This window comes from Microtus oregoni, unplaced genomic scaffold, assembly GCF_018167655.1.
Source record: "Microtus oregoni isolate MIOR12 unplaced genomic scaffold, Mior012 000013F_ref0000133, whole genome shotgun sequence".
NCBI classification, from domain to species: Eukaryota; Metazoa; Chordata; class Mammalia; order Rodentia; family Cricetidae; genus Microtus; species Microtus oregoni.
The window spans coordinates 24,352,627-24,371,746 of record NW_024543072.1 but is presented as its reverse complement, the minus strand read 5'-3'; the positions used below and the strand labels follow the sequence as shown (position 1 = coordinate 24,371,746).

The window sequence follows — 19,120 nt, the reverse complement described above, 5'->3', positions numbered from 1 at the left end:
TAGGGAACAGAGCTGGCTCCCTCCTCTCTTACAAAGTCTAGAACCCCCTGCCTATGGAACAAAGCTTACTCTTTCCTTTTTTACACAGTCTAGAACCTCTGCCTAGGGAAAGGAGCTGACTCTCTTCTCTCTTACACAGTCTAGAACCCCTGCCCAGGGAATGGAGCCTTCAACAGTGAGTGGGTCTTCCCACCTTAATTCATGCACTCAGAATAATCTCCCACAGACTTGCCTCAGGTCAACTTGGTCCAGACACTCCTTCACTGAGACTCCTCTCTCAAGGGATTCTAAATCTCTAGTTTTCAAACTCTAGGTTTGGGGATCACATATCAGATATCCTGCACATCAGATATTCACATTATTATTAATAACACAATCAAAATGCAGTTATTAAGTAGCAACAAAGTAATTTTATGGTTGGGGGTCACCACAGCATGAGGAACTGTATTAAAGGGTCGCAGCCTTAGGAGGACTGAGAAGCATGTTCTAGACTGTGCCATGTTGGTAAAGCTGACCATCACACAGGCATTCCACTGCTGTAAATGTAATGCAGAGGAACTCCACTATCTAAGATAAGGGTAAGTATGTTATTTTGTATAACATTGCAATAGTAAAAGCTGCAAGCAATTTAGAATGTTCACCACAAAGCAAGGGGATAAACACCATGTTCACCAAATGAGATACCAAACAGTATTTTTAGGTAAATGAATATATTTGTACATAGCAATACAGATGTAAAGCATTGATATAGACAGAAAGTTGCAGAATTTTTGTTCATTATAACATCCCTAAAAACAAAAATAAGAAAAATCCCAGCACTCGGGAGGCAGAAGCAAGTGAATCCTTGAGTTCAAAGCCAACTGAGTCTACAGTGCGAGATGGGCATAAAAAAGGACATTAAAAAGGATCTTACAAACATTTTTATTTTGTTTATTGTTGTTGTGCATGCATGCATATATGCATGTGAGTGTGCATGCATGTGTGTGAATTTGGACACATACATGCCAGGTTGCATGCATGTGCGAAATCAGAGCCATCTCGGCATCTGTTTGCCCTTTCCTGTAGGTCTGGCACTCCAATCCAGGGTGTCAGGTTGTTTATAAAGCAACTTACACCATTGACCCATATCACTGGCCCTATCTCAAAATACAAACTAAATTTCAGAACTAAATATGGAAGACAACGTTTTTCTTCCCACTCTAGATGTTTAGTATTAAATGCATTTTTGTTTTATTTTAAAATTATAGTGTATAACCCTTACCAAGCCCTAAGGGGAAAAATATCGAAAATCCAAACCCAGAGACATTCTATACAGTATTTGACCACAAAACTAAAGAAAGGGAGTTGCATTATGTTAAATTTGAGGAAAGCAGAAGGAGTAATGAACTGTAGTTGGGAATAGCGTCGATACTGCTCACTAGTAGTGCCCCTGTGCCCCAGCAATTCCAATAGCAACGGCGTCTCTGTGCACGATGAACCAACTGCAATCGTCTCCAGATTTCTGGGAATCTAAGGCCATTATGAATTTGGAATATAAAACATATTTATGAAAACATCATCTGTAACTGCAATAGAACAGTGGGCAGATATTGCAGAGAAATAGCGTGCTGTTATTTATTTTTAAAAGATGCACAAACACCTCTACAACCGCACATACTGAGTAGATACCATGCAGCATATTAGCACACATACTCACTTCTAGTATTCCACCCGGTAAACACATTCACCTCAAATATTTACTATCAGAAATAGTTTCTTAGTAGTGTGTGTTTGTGTGTATGTGTGTGTCATGTTTGGGTGTGAGGGGGGTGCACATCTGTCACTGAGCTTGCGTGGAAGTGAAAGGTGTGTCAATTTGGGAGAGTGTGTTCTTCTTTCCACCAGTATTTCCTGGGATGGAAGAAAGTTGTACATCAAGTGCCTCTGCCCTCCCTCTTAGTGACTGTTTCAGTTGCCATGAAGAGACACCATGACCATGACCACTTTTACAAGAGAAAACATTTAATGGGGATGGCTTACATTTTCAGAGGTTTAGTCCATTATCATCAATAGTGTGACATAGTGGTATGCAGGCAGGCATGGTACTGGAGAAGGAACTGATAGTCCTATATCTTGACTCCCAGCCAACAGGAAGTGGTCTGTCTTCCTGGGCGTGGCTTGAATATGAGACCTCAAAGTCCACCTCCACAATGGTGCACTTCTTCCAACAAGACCACACCTCCTCCAACAAGGCCTCGTCTCCTAATAGTGCTGCTCCTTTGAGGGACATTTTCTTTCAAACCACTACACCCACTAAAACATCCTATTGCCCAAACATTTTTCATTGTATGGTGAGAATTCTCAAATTTTTTCCTTCTTGTTTTAGAATATACAACACCTCACTCTCACGAGTGTTCATTCCCACAGGTAGTAGCATCTGTGGAGTTTGCTCCTAACTGTAGCTAGCACTTGACCAACCTTTCTTCTCCATATTCTCCCCAGCCTCTGGTGAACACATTTTCCTCTCAGTCTCTGTCAGATCAGCTCTGTGATGTGGATCCTGTAGTAGAGCCCATGAGGCAGTTCTATGATGGATTATTTCACTTAGCATCCTGACCTCCACTGTGGTTCCCATCCCAAGCAGCAGGATTGCACTGCTTGTCACTCCTGATGAGCGCTCCATTGTGCATACTGTATGTGTGTGTTCTTTACCCATTGATCCCAGGAGGCTTGGACTGCTTGCTTGGGGCATGGGTCCTGCTGTGACTACATCTACCCTGAGCAAATACTTTGTTCATGTTCTGCTTGCATCTCCTCTGGAGAGATACCCAGGATTTCAGGGACATAGAGTAATTCTTCGTTTAGTTCTTAAGAAAAACAGTTCTGAGAAGCCATACTCAGAACTTCCGAACCTTCTTTCTCGAATAGATGATGTGCGTGTGTTTGTCTGTGCACCTCAGGCATACCTGTGGCTTCTAAGGCTTGAAGACCCTCTCAGGTCCACTGGAAATGGAGTCTACTTATGGTTATGAGCTGCCATGTGCATGCTGTGAACTGAACCAGGTCCACGAGAGAGCAGCAGGTCCTCTTAACCACTAAGCCATCTCTCCCACCTTTGATTTTGCTGTTGGTTTTTTATCTTTTGGAAAGAATTTCCACATTTCTTTCTAAAATGTCTGTTACGAGCTACATTCTCATCAACAGTCAGTCCATGGTCTCCTCTTCTTCCCATCCTCCCTAGTGTTCATTACCTTTAGTGTTTTGGACGATAGCTGTTTTTATCGAGGTGAGGTGAAATCTCTCTGTGGGCTTATGTATTTGTGTGTGTGTACCTATGGACTGACTATTTGTCTTTTTTTAGAAAAGGCTCATTTGAGCCAATTGCCCATGAGAAACACTGTTTTTGGAGACAGGAAAGTCTGTCTCCTTAATGCTCTGCCCAATGGTGTGACTGGTTCTAGATTTTATTTTCTTTTGAAGATTGCAACAGTTCTGACCTTAGGGAATCACTGAATGGTTGAATGGGGATATCCAAAGGGTCTAGAGCATAGTATAAATCACTACTCTATTTCATTAGAATTATTATATTATTATTACAACCATGCACTTATTTTGATCAGAAAAAGACCAATAGCAACTAACATATGTGCTTGGGTGACCTTCTGTTAATATATTAGTACCTCAGGATAAGTTTGCAATGACCCTGTTAATGCTAAATGTCATTATCACAGCTCTTTTGATGATGGGAGGCAGGTTGGTGGAGGGGAGATATCCATAATTACCCTGGACCTTTTGCTGAGGCATGAGACTTTTCTTTCTGACTTTTTAAAGTCCGGCCCCAGATCTCATGATACTTCTGCTCTATCACTGAGAAGACCCACAGTGTCATCCTCAACCAAAAGAAGGGAGGGACGAAACTGAAGACAAGAGAGCAAGATGCCAGGAACACACTGTTTGACACAACTGATTCTCCCAGTGTACAGAGCCAGTCCAGGTCGCATGAGCTCCATCCTCAGTGGGAGCACGAAAAAAGGGTGGTCCTTTCTATACCTCTTTAGTTTAACTCTAATGTGAAATATTACCCAATGATAAAAACCCTTTTGGGGGGACTAGCTCATGGGATGCAGAAGTGATGTGACAGTGATGTGCAGTTTGTGATTGTGACAGGAAGCAAAGGCAGGTGCAAGCCCTATGTTGTGGTCAGTTTGACGTCAACTGACATTAGCTACAGTCATTTGGGAAGACCCTCCACGGAGTAAGTGCCTCCATCAGATCGACCTGTGGGCAAGTCTGTGTTGCATTTTCCCGATTAATGGTTGACGTGGGAGGGTCTAGCCCACTACTGGGCTGCTGGTACCGAGTGGTGTAAATTGCAGACTGATAAAAAGAACAAGCCAGTGAGCAGTCCTCCTCCGTGGCCTCTGCTTCAGATCTTGCCTCTGATTCCCACCATGACTTCCCTCAGTGATGGAGTACAACCCGAGCATTGGAAGATGACATAAACCCCTTTCTTCCCGAGTTGCTTTGGATCAGGGTGTTTTATGAGGAAAGGAAGCAAGTATTCCTTTGTGTGGAAATCTGCCTGAACAAAGTGTTAAAAGAATATTTGTCTGAATGGAGGGTTCAGTAAATGTTATTTTTATGCAGCTGTTTTTAAAATGCACCTCTTCTTTTCAGGAGAACTAAAGAAGACAAGGCTGTAATTAGCCCTACAGATAAGGTGGTATTATGGCTTAGGAATACTTAGGAACAAACACTGTATTTGTCAGGTGTTTGTAAGCAGGGACGTGTTCAGCCCCTTCTATCTCGAACATAAAGATTTTAACCTTTGTTCTAGGCATTTTACTCATTTCTGGAGCATATGAACCTTAAGACTACAAGATAATTTGTGAATTTTTATTTTCACCTGACTAAATAATTTATGTTGGTTTGAGCTTGGCTTGAATTCAACTTCAGCACAAATTTCAAATAATTCTTAAATTACTCCACGACTACCAAGATAAATGTGTTTCCTGGGCTGACGCCATCTCTGCCCTGGCATTTCCTGAAGAAACTACACTTCAGAACAATGTCCTTTCAAACTCTGAACTTGGAAGACAAAAGAAGTTTCATGCTATTTGTTAGAAAGGATGAATTATAGAGAAAGTAAGCGATTGATCAAAACAGGAAAATGCACTACAAGGCCCCGAGGAAACAATAAACTCTAAGGGAATTGTTTACTTTGATTTTATTTACTGCTTTATTTGAAGGCTAACACTCGGCTATTTATTGATGTACTAGATAAACGATTTGTTGGTATATTTCAACTTGTCTGAAATCAGTTGCTTTGGTTACAATCAGAGAATATGCTGTCAGAGAAGAACAAAAGATACACTCACATAAATAATTTTTCCAGCGTATAAAGTGCATATCGACTAGAGTGGGGTGGAGGCTGATCTTGGAACACAGAAAGAGAACCAAGTTTTCTCCCCGCTCCTATCCTTGAGGATTAACCTCACTTGCAAGCCAACTTAAAGAATTGGTCCTCTCTTGATTCACCATTGAGTGACTTACTGAGGGAATCTGAGCTTCAGATGTAACCCTTCTTGGGTCTTGATTTTCCACCTGAAAAACAATTAAGCAATGGCTCCTTCAATTGGTCAATCTTGACCAACCCCTGGGGGAATCTTGGAACACACAGACTCTAGGGGTCAATACCAGATGTGCAGAATCAGAATCCCTGGGTAGGTGCTTCAAGAATTTGCGTGTTAACGGAGGTCATTAGCTGATTCTCCATCAGCCCTCTGGGATCTCACTAGTGCTGGTATTTGGTGAGCAGTGGAGTCATGAGTTCTAATCTCTAAGGTTCTGCAAAAATCTGCTTTTTCAGAGCAATGGTTCTTTCAGTGCCTCCCTACTAGACATACATAAGCTGAGTAAGTCCATTACTTCTAGGTGTGTCTTCCACCAGATCTATTACTGTCTGCTTATTCATTACAAAGTTAGCTGCCAGCACCTATAGATTATATTATATTATATTTTGGAAATGCAGCAATTGTGTGTGTGTGTGTGTGTGTGTGTATTGTATCATCTTCAACGCAGCAAATTCACACTTAAGGATGAAACAAACATAGAACTACCATTGAATAATCGACTCTACCATGCTCTGACATTGGATCTTTGTACATCATCTTCAGAATTCCAGATAATCCTCAAAGGTTTTGTCCTTCATTTTTCATAGATAAGGAAAATAATATTGACTGAACAGAAGCAAGCCAAAACCTTCACAGAATTCTTCATTAGACATATCTGGACTTGACGCCATTGTTAGAAGAATGGTAATATGTGCTAATTGTACGCCGTAGGTAACTGTAGATCATTTAAATATATAACAGGTCAGGGAACATTTAAATAAACTGTTGTGTAAATCAGCTATTAGAAGCATGATTTACAACATGATTATGACTGGGTCAACTCTACACATGCATATTTCACCGACTAATCATTCATAACAAGCCACTGAAACAGTACTTAAAGCAATGGACAATAAATAAACTGCAGCTTTGTGATCCACAGGATAAAATGTAGTTCTCCGGGAATTCTGCATCTGTGTTCAACTGCTGGGTATCCAGATGATGCCTAGTCTAGGATGGTCTCATTGGCATAGCTAGTGATTGGTTAGATGCTAACTGGAATGACGAGGCTGACGAAATCAGCTGCCCTAGCAGGCTAGGGTTCACAACACTGTTTGGCATACTTATAAGAAAGCGATGTGATCTCATAAAGGATACAACCTCACACCCACTGCATCTTTTTGTCCATAGGAAGGTGTAGCTGACTCCAGACCCAAAGAGTAATAAACCAACTACATTTCTCTCCTGAGAAAACATGCATGGTCATATGGAGTAGTGTGGACCCAGAAAATGAATATTGGGGCCACTTTTTTTTTTCTGACAATACACTACACATATGAAGGAGAACTGAAAGAGGTATAAAGAGCCCAAAGAACTGGTGTGTTGACATGTTGGGGTTCTGGGTGTTCTTTCTGTTTACTTTCTATGGTTGTTAATTCATGCAAATGACTGTAACACCGCTGGAACAATAAACAACGAGTAAGAGCCAAGATCAAGCAGGTGAGCCATGCTGGGATGAAACTCAAAATGCCATTGTTTATCCTAGAAAGTGTTGTATTAATGATTGCAGTATCATTCTTATCTGTGGTATTTGCAGCTGGGTGCCAGTTCATCTGCCAAAGCTAACTAGGTCTTCAAGAGGAAACTTAATGACTCCGGATCACAAGTGTACTTTAGGTAGGTGATTCCTTGGTTATTCTTAGCCCCACTGCATACATTGAACAGTAGCAAGGCTGGCCTTCTAGGGCTAAAAAGCTCCAGCAGTTTCGGGAAGATTTAGGAAACAATTCTTTCTTAGTAGGCATGATTTCTGCTAGCTCAAATTGTGCCCATTTCTAAAAGTTTAGCTTTGTGTTTTTCCTTAAGGACTGTAGTGGTTTTGAACAGAAATTATTCTTGATAAATTGTTCGTGGTCTGTGTTTTAAAATAGTTAAGAGAAGAAACGTGAAGAGTTTTTTTTTTTTTACAGTAATATTTTTTACTGCAGTGCACCATCATCCTCAGCCCTGGTGGAGCAGGATATTTCTTTCTCTTGTATAAAATATTGTGAGAATGCCATGTGTATTTTCTGCTTTCCTGCATGCCCCTCTTAAGGTTCTCTCATTCCAACCTATTCCCACACGGCCCTGCGTGAGCCTGCCTCTGGCAGTCTGGGCCATTTTACTTGGTTACTTCTACCAGTCAATCTACTTAGAGAAGCCAATGTTATTAGTGTTATTTTGAAAGTAAGAATAATCACATTCTGAGTGTAGACCAGGGTTCTCTAATCTGAGTCAGGAGCATTAGCGTCAGTAAACAAGAAAGGTTTACCGATGTGTCCTCTGGCTGAATGCGTCCTGGATCTTGTCTATGTCTGGAGACAGACAAAAGGCTTGTTATTGAGAACCCAGACCTTAGACACCAAGTCCAGGATGAAGGTGGTACAGAGGAGAGGACTCAGCGAGCTCCTGCAATCTATAATCTTTTATTGTTAAAAATTGCTTCTTCATGTGGCTTTTTCAAAGCACTGATTTACCTTCTCATTTTAAGGCATAAGGTGAATTTATAATTTATTCCTTCCAGGTTTTCAGTCATTCATTCTTACCCTGAGGGTGCTCATGCAGGCACACACACACACACACACACACACACGCACACACACACACTGGAAGAAACCATGTCTTTAGCACACAGGAGTCATATTTGGAGGATAGATATTTATGTAACTATTAAACATTGATATAATAAACATAGATATTGTAATTGAGATATAGGTTAGCCACTTTGCAACTACAGAAGATGAAGGCAAAAGGAAGCTTGCTGCCCTTCTAAAACATTTATTTTATGAGCATCTTGCCTGCAAGTATGCTTATGAACCATATGCATATTTAGTGCCGACACAGGCTAGAAGTGAACACTGGATCCTCTAAGACTGGAGTTATAGATATTTGTGAGCCATTACGTGGGTGCTGGGAGTTGAACCCAGGTCCCCTGAAAGAACAACCAGTGCTCTTACTCTCTGAACCTTGTCTCCATCTCTACTGTCCTTTGAGAAGATGACTGATAACACCCAACAAGTGGGTTTCTGGGAGGATGTAGTAAAATACTGCACGAGGATATATATTTGCTTGAAAACATAGAGCCCATACATAGGAAGTGTAGGCTTTTGGAACGTATGTAAACTTTGCCATGTAAAACATGCAAATTTAAATTTTAATTTAATCACTGCCTGTATTTGGGTTTCTACTGCTGTAAAAGGACTCTATGACCACAGCAACTCTTTTGAAGGTGCCGGCTTACAGTTTTAGAAATTTAATCCATTATCGTCATGGTAGGAAGCATGGTGGCACATAGGCAGATGTGGTGCTGGAGGGGCAGCTGAAAGTTCTTTACCTAGCTCAGCAGGCAGCAGGAAGAGAGACACTGGGGCCAGACTTGAGCTTTTGAAACCTTAAAGCCTGCTCCCAGTGATAAACTTCACTTCCTCCAACAAGGCCGCGCCTACTTCCACAAGGCCACGCCCACTCAAACAAGGCCACGCCTCCTAATTGTGCCACTCCCAATGAGCCTATGGTGGTGGCCTTTACTTCCTGCCCTAGAGAACCAGCACATCTCTACTTCTTTATCTTGCTTTGATAATGCCGGTGCCCTGACCGGGTGAACCTCAGGTGCCTGAGCCACTGTGCTCAGATAGCGGATGGAGCCCCGGCTTGCATCCAGCAGTGATGTGGCTATGGGGTGAGGGCAGAAAGGACGACTCTGAGTTCCACCACCGAATGAACTAAAAGGATTTTGAAAATGCGCAAAGGGAACAGCTATTTTTTCCACCCTTGTGTGTTCAGGGTGAGCCAGTAAATCAGGTAGAACTAATAAGACGCTGGAAATCTCTTTATTTGAAAGAAGTCTGTCTATGCAGGCAAGAGACACCCGTTGAGTGCGAGAAACAGGGCGGAGAGAGGGACAAGCATGACAACAGCTACCAAAACAAAGAGAGCAATCAGGGCTACCTACGAGGGGGCTAAACCTGAAAGGGAAGCACTGGCTGCTTACCGGGTGGTTAAAAAAAATGGACAGCATTTGGGTAGGATGAGGAGAGGAGGAAAGGCATTCTGTGTCGGGAGGATGGGGTCATCTGAGGGCAGAGGGTGATGATAATGGCTGTAAGGCAAAGCCTGTTCTGTGGCACAAGACAGCAAACCCATTAAGATAAAAAGCAACACAGAAAGGAGCTCTGAGGTGAAGCTGGCATCAACATCTTCGCCTTTTGTGCTCTCATAAAATACAAAAGAAAGGTCGTGAGTTCCTCTTCTCTCTTTTCCTTCCCAGCTTGTGAGTGAGCTCCTCCCAAGACATCAGGAGATACAGAAGCACCTGCTGCCAGCACCTGGCCCTGGCATGGCAGTGGCCTCTGCTCTAGCTTGGGCCTCCCTTCTGCACAGAAGGGTCTCTACCTAGAGTACCCAGAGCCTTAGACCCATGACAGGAAAGACAGGGGAAGGGGAAGATGAACGTTCAAGCTTCCTGCACTTTGTCCATAGCCTCTCTGATGTGTGCTCACTGTCTCCCAAAGCAGGCAGGGAGACTGGTCGCATGCTCGGTAAACCATTCTTGTGAGTTTCTTGTCTCAAGACCCTACTCCTTTTCCCAGAATCCCATTCTAGATGAACTGCTCGTGTTTATTTATTTGTATCAAGAGGAAATGGCTTTACTTGAGTCTGTGGGTAGCACCAAGGACAGCAGGGTTGGTGAACTGATACAGCAAGTCTGGGCATGGAAGAGGCAAGACAACAGCATGGTTCAAGAAGGACTCTTATTGGTCTCAGGGCTTCTATAGAATTCAAATGGGGATTATTTTATGTGTGTGAGTATGTTGTATCACCTGCATGCTCAGTACTGGCTGAAGCCAGAAGAGAGTATCAGAAACCCTGGAACTGGACCCGGAGATGTCGTGAGCTGTCCTGTGGGTGGTGGAAATTAAACCCAGGTACTCTGGAAGAGCAGCCAATGCCCCTAATACTGAGCTAGCTCTCCAGTCCTGCCCACTGGAGATGCCCAGTGGCGGCTTAAATCTGCAGATTGAAATACCTGTATATACTATGGTTGCTGCCACAAGCTTCCAAAGTTAACCTGGCCTTCCATGTGGCCTACATGCTGTGGCATGGCTTGTGCTTTGAAGCAGTCACTAGCATAAAGGTCGCTTGAATACAACCCCTGTGAAATCGTGATAATCAATATGGCACGTGAGGTGGCTGCTGGGCAAATGAGTAATGGTGACCTCTACGGCATGGACAGAGTGGGCAGTGGGAAGATTCACAAAGAAAAAATTCCTTTTTGCAGGATTCTATTACATCAACTGGAAAGCACACCACTTAAAATTATGGCTAATTTCTGGAGTCCTGTATTTGTTAGCTTATACCATGGCCATGGGTAGCTGTATAGTGGAACTGAACTCATGTAAAGAAAGCACATGACCTCTCTCCTTGTATGACACTCCCCTTCTTCCCTAAAATTTTTGTCAGATACAGAACTCATCTTGAGATGACAACTACGGTGGCCTCATTGCCGATAGCTTGATACCATCATTTGCCTCCGCTCTGTGCCCTGTCAAATGCTCCATAAGAAGAGGGGATTGGAAGAGTTGGTCAGTTCCAGGTTTCTCATTGCACACCCACCATCCTGGTGTCTGATTCAGAAGACCTAGGGTTTGGAATCACAAGATGCTGACCCAAGGTTTGAAATGTGGGGCCTTGTCGGGTCACAAACAGAAAGAGCACACTGCTTGCTTTTCTTCTTTCTGAGCAGGATCTCAGAGTTCTTTCTGAGCAGATCTCCTTGTCCTATAGTTAATGTCAGAACAAGTGGCATTACAATCCCTCACAGCGAATTTCTGCTTCTGCACTTTTAAAGAAATGGAAGGGAAAAGGTTGTCCTCGAAGTTGAGACAAGTGACATTCTGGAAATATCTGAATGTCCTGTTCTTCACACCAACTCTTAATTTACATCGTTAAAGTCTTGGGAAGAGTGTCTGAAGGAACTAACATGTTGAGACAGACATGGGAATAAGCGTTTCTATTTTAAAACAGATACCCAGTAGAAGAAAACAGGTTTTCCTCTGTCCAAGGGCCCGTGGCATTTTGCACTCTGCCATAGAGTCCTGCATGATAAATAGTCAACCACGGGAGGAAAATGACTTTTTACCTCATGCTTAGGGGAAGAAATGTGCAACCCAGAAAGTGACAGTAACTGTCAGGTCGCAAACCCCAGTTCTTTTTTTTTTAATTTATTTATTTATTAAGGATTTCTGCCTCGTCCCCACAACCGCTTCCCATTTCCCTCCCCCTCCCCCAATCAAGTCCCCCTCCCTCATCTGCTCGAAGAGCAATCAGGGTTCCCTGACCTGTGGTAAGCCCAAGGACTGCCCACCTCTATCCAGGTCTCGTAAGGTGAGCATTCAAACTGCCTAGGCTCCCACAAAGCCAGTACGTGCAGTAGGATCAAAAACCCACTGCAATTTTTCTTGAATTCTCAGTATTCCTCATTGTCTGCTATGTTCAGCTAGTCCGGATTTATCCCATGCTTTTTCAGACCTAGGCCAGCTGGCCTTGGTGAGATCCCAATAGAACATCCCCATTGTCTTAGTGTGTGGGTGCACCCCTCGTGGTCCTGAGTTCCTTGCTCGTACTCCGTCTCCTTCTGCTCCTGATTTGGACCTTGAGATTTCTGTCCGGTGCTCCCGTGTGGGTCTCTGTCTCTGTCTCCTTTCATCGCCTGATGAAGGTTAATATTCCTGAGGATGCAAACCCCAGTTCTCGCATGCTCATAGGTAAGGTTATACGTCATGGAGGTACATGTTGTGCTAAAGGCAGGACTGTAGAATGGTTCCTGCTCAGAAACATGTGAACTAGGATACAGGAAAGCATCTTCCATTGGAGAGGGAGTCTGTCATGAATAAAACTGTGGAATTTTTTTTTTTTTTTGCCAAATGGTTTTCTTCATCCCATAATAATCCAGAAGCATCTCTGGTGTAAGTACTCAGCAAAACGAAGACAATTACTCACCGTATTATTAACACTCAAGTTAAAATTCTTCCCCAAATCTCTGGCCAATTTCCCGCAAAGCATCATAAGGAGGTGCATCCCCAAGATGGGCTATAGGAGGGAGGAGAGTGCTCTCAGATGGAAACAGAACCCTGCTGAGCATAGCTGAACCCTGTGCTCCCTCAAAGCACCCAGATTTCAGAAGCCAAGTACTTTGTAAGCTAGGTAGAGAGGAACAGACCTTCATCTTCTTTTGCTTTGTCCAAGGTGATTAGATAATGCACTCTGAATTCCATGCCTCTTTAACGGACAAACCATAACCCAATTTGTTGGAAGAAGAACCAGAAACCCATTTTGCGAATGTTTTACTCTCAAATCTCTCCAGCCTGGAGCGCGAGCAGAGAGGGAATGTGGTTCACTTGTTCTGTTATAATTACCATAAGGTTTCTCTGCGTGTCATTTAGGTAACAGTGTTACCAATCCCAATTCACAGGTGAAGAAAATGAAATCTGGAAAGGCTAAGAGACACAGATGGACCTGAAAAACATTATATTACGTGAGGTAAATCAGACATCACAAGACAAACACTGCATGACCGCACGCACATAAGGAATCTAAAATGCTGATGTCATAGAATTTGAGAGTGTGATGATAACCAGTGGTTGAGGAGAGCAGAAGGAAACAGGAGACTTACTGGATAATGTGGGAGTTACAGTTAATGACAATATGTTGCATTCTCGAAATTTACCGTGCATAATAAGAGTTTCTATGATAAATGCTATAATAGGCAATGAATGCATTTGTTACCTAGACTGCACAGAATATACATATGCTTCAAAATATCAACATATAGTACGTGCATAAATTATTTATAATATATATTATAAAAGCCACTGCTAGTATAACTACATGCTTATGACACCACCCCTTCATGAGAACACCAGTGAACACAGCTCTTGATCTAATTTACTATTCATTTCTCAGTATACTCAGCAAGATTATTGAAAATGGTTTTCATGCTTTTTTTCTCCCATCCTTATTACAGTACTAACACGATTCTTGTAAAAACCAGACCTCGGGGATTTTTTTCTCATATAAGTCTTAATCCTTAATCATAGAAACAACTATTCATCTTCTCTTTCCATTTGGGACTAAGAAATTTGTTTCAGGAGCAGCCAAATGCCTAAGCCCTCAATTTCTGAAGGAATGCTCCCTAATATATAGATATATAGACAGCAATCGATATAGAGATAGATAGATAGATAGATAGATAGACAGACAGAAAGAAAGAAAACACGGAGATACAACTCTACTATGTCTTTTCCTTTCTTTTCTCTTCCAAGTCGGGGTTTCTCTGTGAAATATTCCTGGCTGTCCTGGAACTCACTCTGTAGACCAGGTTGGCCTCGAACTCACAGAGATCCACCTGCCTCTGCCTCCTGAGTGCTGGGATTAAAGCCATGTGCCATGACCGCCCAGCTATTTCTTCTTTAGTAAGTTGGCAAGGTCTTGTGTAGCACTTACTATGTGTGGAGAGAGTATTGTGCTATGCTATATAAGAGGGCAAAATGATTGACTCTACTGTTCAGTGATTTATCATTGGACCACGTTTAACCGACCAGAACAACAGACATAATAAATAACCAAGAAGTAATGCAACAGAGAAGCTTCATGACTTTTGGTGTTCAGGAAGTAGAAACTGGGAAAACTGTAGGCAAAGAGGTGCTGCCTGGATGCCCACCCTGTATAGTGCGCATTTAGATCATTTGGGACATGGAATTAGAAGACTCGACTTCAGATCCTCATTATAGTAGCGTTGGTGTGACCTTAAGCAATTGACTGGGTTGTACCGAAACTGAGCTTCCTGATGTATAAAGTAACAATATCAAAGCTTCTAATTCATATAATTCAATAGTATTCAAATGAAATAAAGTATGAATAATGTTATGTTAATACCCAATAATGAATAACAGCATTATATCACTGGTATCAGGGAGGTCCATGGCAAAGAGTTGCAAAATTAGGACTTCTTTTTCATAGAAAGTGTAGTTCTCTGTACTTTCTCACTCAGGATGTAAAACTTGGTGTTCAAAAGCGACCATGTCTAGGAATCTGATGTAAAACTCGGTACTCAAAGTTGCTTTTTGTTCTTTTATTCCATCGACATCCAGCCTCGGTGTGGCATTTTCTGACTCAACCTTGAGCTCTGCAGAGAAAACCCAATGGTCTAACACATACCGAGGACTATCGATTTTATTTTATTTCACTTGATATTTAAAAAAGAAAACACCATTTCTCCTACAAACAAAACAAAAAGCCAAGTGTAATTGCTCATGATGGCAATTCTTGCGTTCAGGAGGCTCACAGGGGATTTGCCTTGAATTGGAGATAGCCTAGCCTATATTATGAAACCTTGCTCAACAGACACACGCACACACACACACACAGGCACACACACGGGCGCACACACACATACATACACAGGCAGGCACACACACGGGCACACACACACACACGGGCATGAGGTGGGTGGGCAATATCCTGGAAAGTCCTGCCCTCTCTGTACCTACTCACATCAGAATACATTGCATCTTATCCATGCCAGCAGCTCTAAGGAAGGCATCATTAAAGATTTCAAGGTTGGTGCATAAATGGATTGAGTGAACATAAGAGCTCTCATCGCTGCAACTCAAAGCAATCAGGGTCATTTGTAGGGAGCCTTAGCTAATGTCCGGGTCATTTGTTAGTGTGGCCTAGAAAGTCATATCTTTTATTGCTTCCCTTGCCACACTGCTGCATAGAGATCCTCCCGGTTCTGGAATTTTCCTCTCACTGTTTATTACAAGCTTAGATCGCGAGACCTCCCACTGCCTAACCCTGAAGCAGGCAGGCCTGGAAGGACCCCTTTTGAGAGGCCAGATGTTGAGACAGAGAAACTCCAAAGGTAAGGAACTGTTACATTTACCAGGAGGCAAGCCCAGCAAAGCAAAAGCCATGCTATTTTATCGAGAGAAAAAAAAAAGTCTTTTGAAGTTGTCTGAAGGCCATGCTCAATTGGGAGATCAGAACTAAAGATCTGACCATATTGGAAATTAGCATTGCTAATGAAGTTTTCAGAGAATCACAGATTATTTTCATCTCCTTAACCTTCTCTATAAATACTTCACTTAGAAAACATTGTGTTGCTATTTTTAATCATCTAATAATGGACAAATGCTATTTTAAAGCTGTAGCAATGATGCTAATGCCGTTTTTTGAAAAGAGGCATCAACTCGTGGCATGTTGCTCTCTTCTGTCCGTTTTGATTCCACAGTAGAGAGTGGCAGCTGACTGAACTGTCTGGTCAGTCGGACACTAGGGACCATCTGAGCAGTTCGGTGACAGGACTATTTGCGTTTTAGAGACCCGGGTACACACAAGAATCCCAAGGGACCTAAGCATCTATGCCAGCCTAGGGGAACTGAACCCTGATACAGGCACCTAAGAAGCAACTGGTCTCTGTACAGTTCACAGAGGGACATCTACTGTCTTGACATGGCCATCTCTTACACATACACACACTGATATCTGCAGCCCTTCCAGAATATAACATGGAAAGGAAGGCAGTCTGAGTCCATTAATATGAATGAAGCAACTGCTTTGTTTACCTGTCTTGTGCTCCAGGTTAAGTTACCTGAACGAATTAGCTATATTTACCCTCACCCCAGTGCTGCTTTTTCTGGTGTTGATTCACTATTTGGATGAGTCATTTACTTACCCACCAAACCCCTGCTGACCGTTTACTACATTCCCGGTGCTCTAATACTGAAAAAAAAAATCATTTTTTAAGGCTTCCTTGTCTAGGGAGGTGGTTCCATGGGTTAGCTGTTTGTCTTACAAGCATGATCTATGTTCAAACTCCAGAACACGTGTGAAAATCCTGGGCTTGGAGGCACACACTTGTAAACCCGTTGCTGGGAAGACAGAGACAGCAGGATTCTTGGGGCTTGGTGACCACCCATGATAACCTAGTAGGTAAACTCCAGGCCCTTGAGAGCCCCTGTATCAAAGAAGCCAGGTAGATAGCTTCTGAAGGACGATGCTGAAGGTTCTCTTGTCATGACCCACTCATGAACATTACACATGTACACACAAACACACACACGCACAGATGGGACACACACACACATACACAGATGGGACACACATGCACACACACACACACACAAATAGGAGGAAGCAGAGAGAGAGGTTTTTGTTCTGCTTCTATGGACTGTTGTCTTTTTGGTAAAAGTTAAGGAAATAGGTAAGAGGAAGGGAGGGAGGGGTAAGGAGAGAGAGCAAGAAGCCATATTCACAAGCACAGCAAAACACGGGATAATGCAAAGGGGAGATCTGAACAGAGACGGGAAAGATTCCTTTTTACTTAGTTGTCAATGGGAGACGGGAAGAGTAAAAGGTAAACTAAGGGCTGTGTGGCGAAGGAAACTGAGAGCAGGTCAGTTTCTCAGCAGCCCAGGTTTTCGGCAGGAAAGACATAAGGGCCAGACTGGGGAGGAGAGAGGAAGGGAAAAGAAAACAGTAGATGGAGCCAGATCCTCAAGGTTTTGTGAGCAGAATAAACAGCGTGGATTTTCCTTTAAGCCTACTGGACGGTGATTGAAATATCATCCCTTGCAAGGGGTCGGTCTGTTTTACACTGCACAGGCCTGACGATGGGCAACTTCTGCATTTACAGGGCTCTGTGGAATTAGCAAGAGCTACTGAGAATCCACTGTAGTACAAAGTGATGGTGATGGGCAGGCGGTGCGCAGAGCATACGCTTTGTCTGGAGCTATTGTTGGGGCAGGGAAGACGCACCTGGTCAGAAGATCACACTTTACCCGTCTTCTCTCACATCTTATCTAGGCTCAGTTGACCCAGAAAGTCTTTGTGGAGAAATTCTTAAATCTAAATATGGGAAAAACGAAAACACAAACCAATACAGGGACATACCCAGGATCACACAGCATTACCACTAACAGAAGCAAGAAGGAACCATGTACCTACTTGCTAAATAATGCTCCCAGGGAGCACAACTTCTCATGTGGGTTAGTGATTAGTCATGCCCCGCGCTGAATAAGTAATGAGTTAAGAACCCTTGTGGGATGGATGCAGTGGATGTTTTGACAGCTGGGCAATTGTATCGGCCTTGTCTTCCATCACAACTTTACTAACTATTGATCATGTGCTTGCGGACAAGCCGCACAATTCTCTGGGTCTGTGCATCTTCCTCCATCAATTGGAATAACAATAACTTTTTAATTCCCCGGGACCCATATAAAATGATTCATATAAACACCACTTAGCAGACCACCTGGAGCAGAGTCAAGAATGCCCATGGTTATCATGTAGAAGATGTCTTATAACTTGAAATGAGTCTCTTCATCTTCAGAGCTGGTGAGTGGTACTCACTGTTCGTTCTGAAGAACTGTGGAACTGTGAAGGATGGGTTTCTACGTGGATTCATGGCTGACAAATCACCCCTCAACCTTCCTCCACTGGGCAGAGCAGGGACTTTCAGCATGAGGTGTCATTCCTTCTATGAGTTCTGAATTCATTAATTCTGAAAATATGTATTGAGTGCTTACTTAAAGGCTAGGTGACAATCAACCTTTTCACTGGCTTTACCCAATTAATTTCTCCCATTACCATTTGATAACTTTTCAATAAGCATATGCTAGTGACTGTCAGAGAAAGAGAGAGAGAGAGAAAGAGAGAGAGAGAAAGAGAGAGAGAGAGAGAGAGAGAGAGAGAGAGAGAGAGTGTTAAGGGATGGGATCCTATGATAATTTCAAAGGACCATGAAATCCATCCAGTTTGAAGAGTTTTACGTACCCTGAAGGCTTGCTTATGCATATGGAACAAGATTTCAAGCTGAGGCTGAAATTGGTGTTAGGTGTTAGCAAACTTGCCCCAAATGCCCGAGGCCCAAGATTCTATCCTCAGTACTGCTGGGCAAAACACAAATGGAGCAAATCAAGTGAGAAGGAGACATCAAACTGGCCTTCCTGAGCACATATTTGGATTTGAGGAAAACACTGTCTTGTCTATCTTTCATGCCTTTCTTTCACCTCCCTGCCAAGAACTGTAAAGTGTTAGCGTACCAGTTTTACAGAGGGAAAACTCAGTCTCAGAGAGCTCAAGAGGTTCCTCCGGTCACACAGCCCGTGAAATAAGAACCAGCTCAGGAGTCTAGGATACTGCACTCTTGATCACATTTTGGGGGCATTGTTTGCTGGACTCACACATCCCCTTCCAAACAGAAAAAAAAAAGATAAGGCTGAAAGAGAAAGGATGAGGATGGTTACTGTGGTGTGTGTGCATGTGTCTGGAGGAGAACAGGAGAGAGACACAGACAGACAGAAGCAGAAAGAGGGATATAGAAGACACAGGGCGGATTCTGGATTGCCGACCATAAGTTAAACACATGGCAGCCTATTTGAGTTTCTGATGGGGGCGTCAGTACCTGAGCAAAAGGCAAAGATGAAGTA

At 42.8% G+C, this 19,120-nt stretch overlaps 1 protein-coding gene across 2 annotated transcripts in view; it reads left to right on the top strand.

Moving 5' to 3' along the window:
• The window catches only part of Synpr (synaptoporin), a 317,060-nt gene that overhangs the window by 132,612 nt on the left and 165,328 nt on the right, over positions 1-19,120 (top strand). The window lies entirely within an intron of this gene.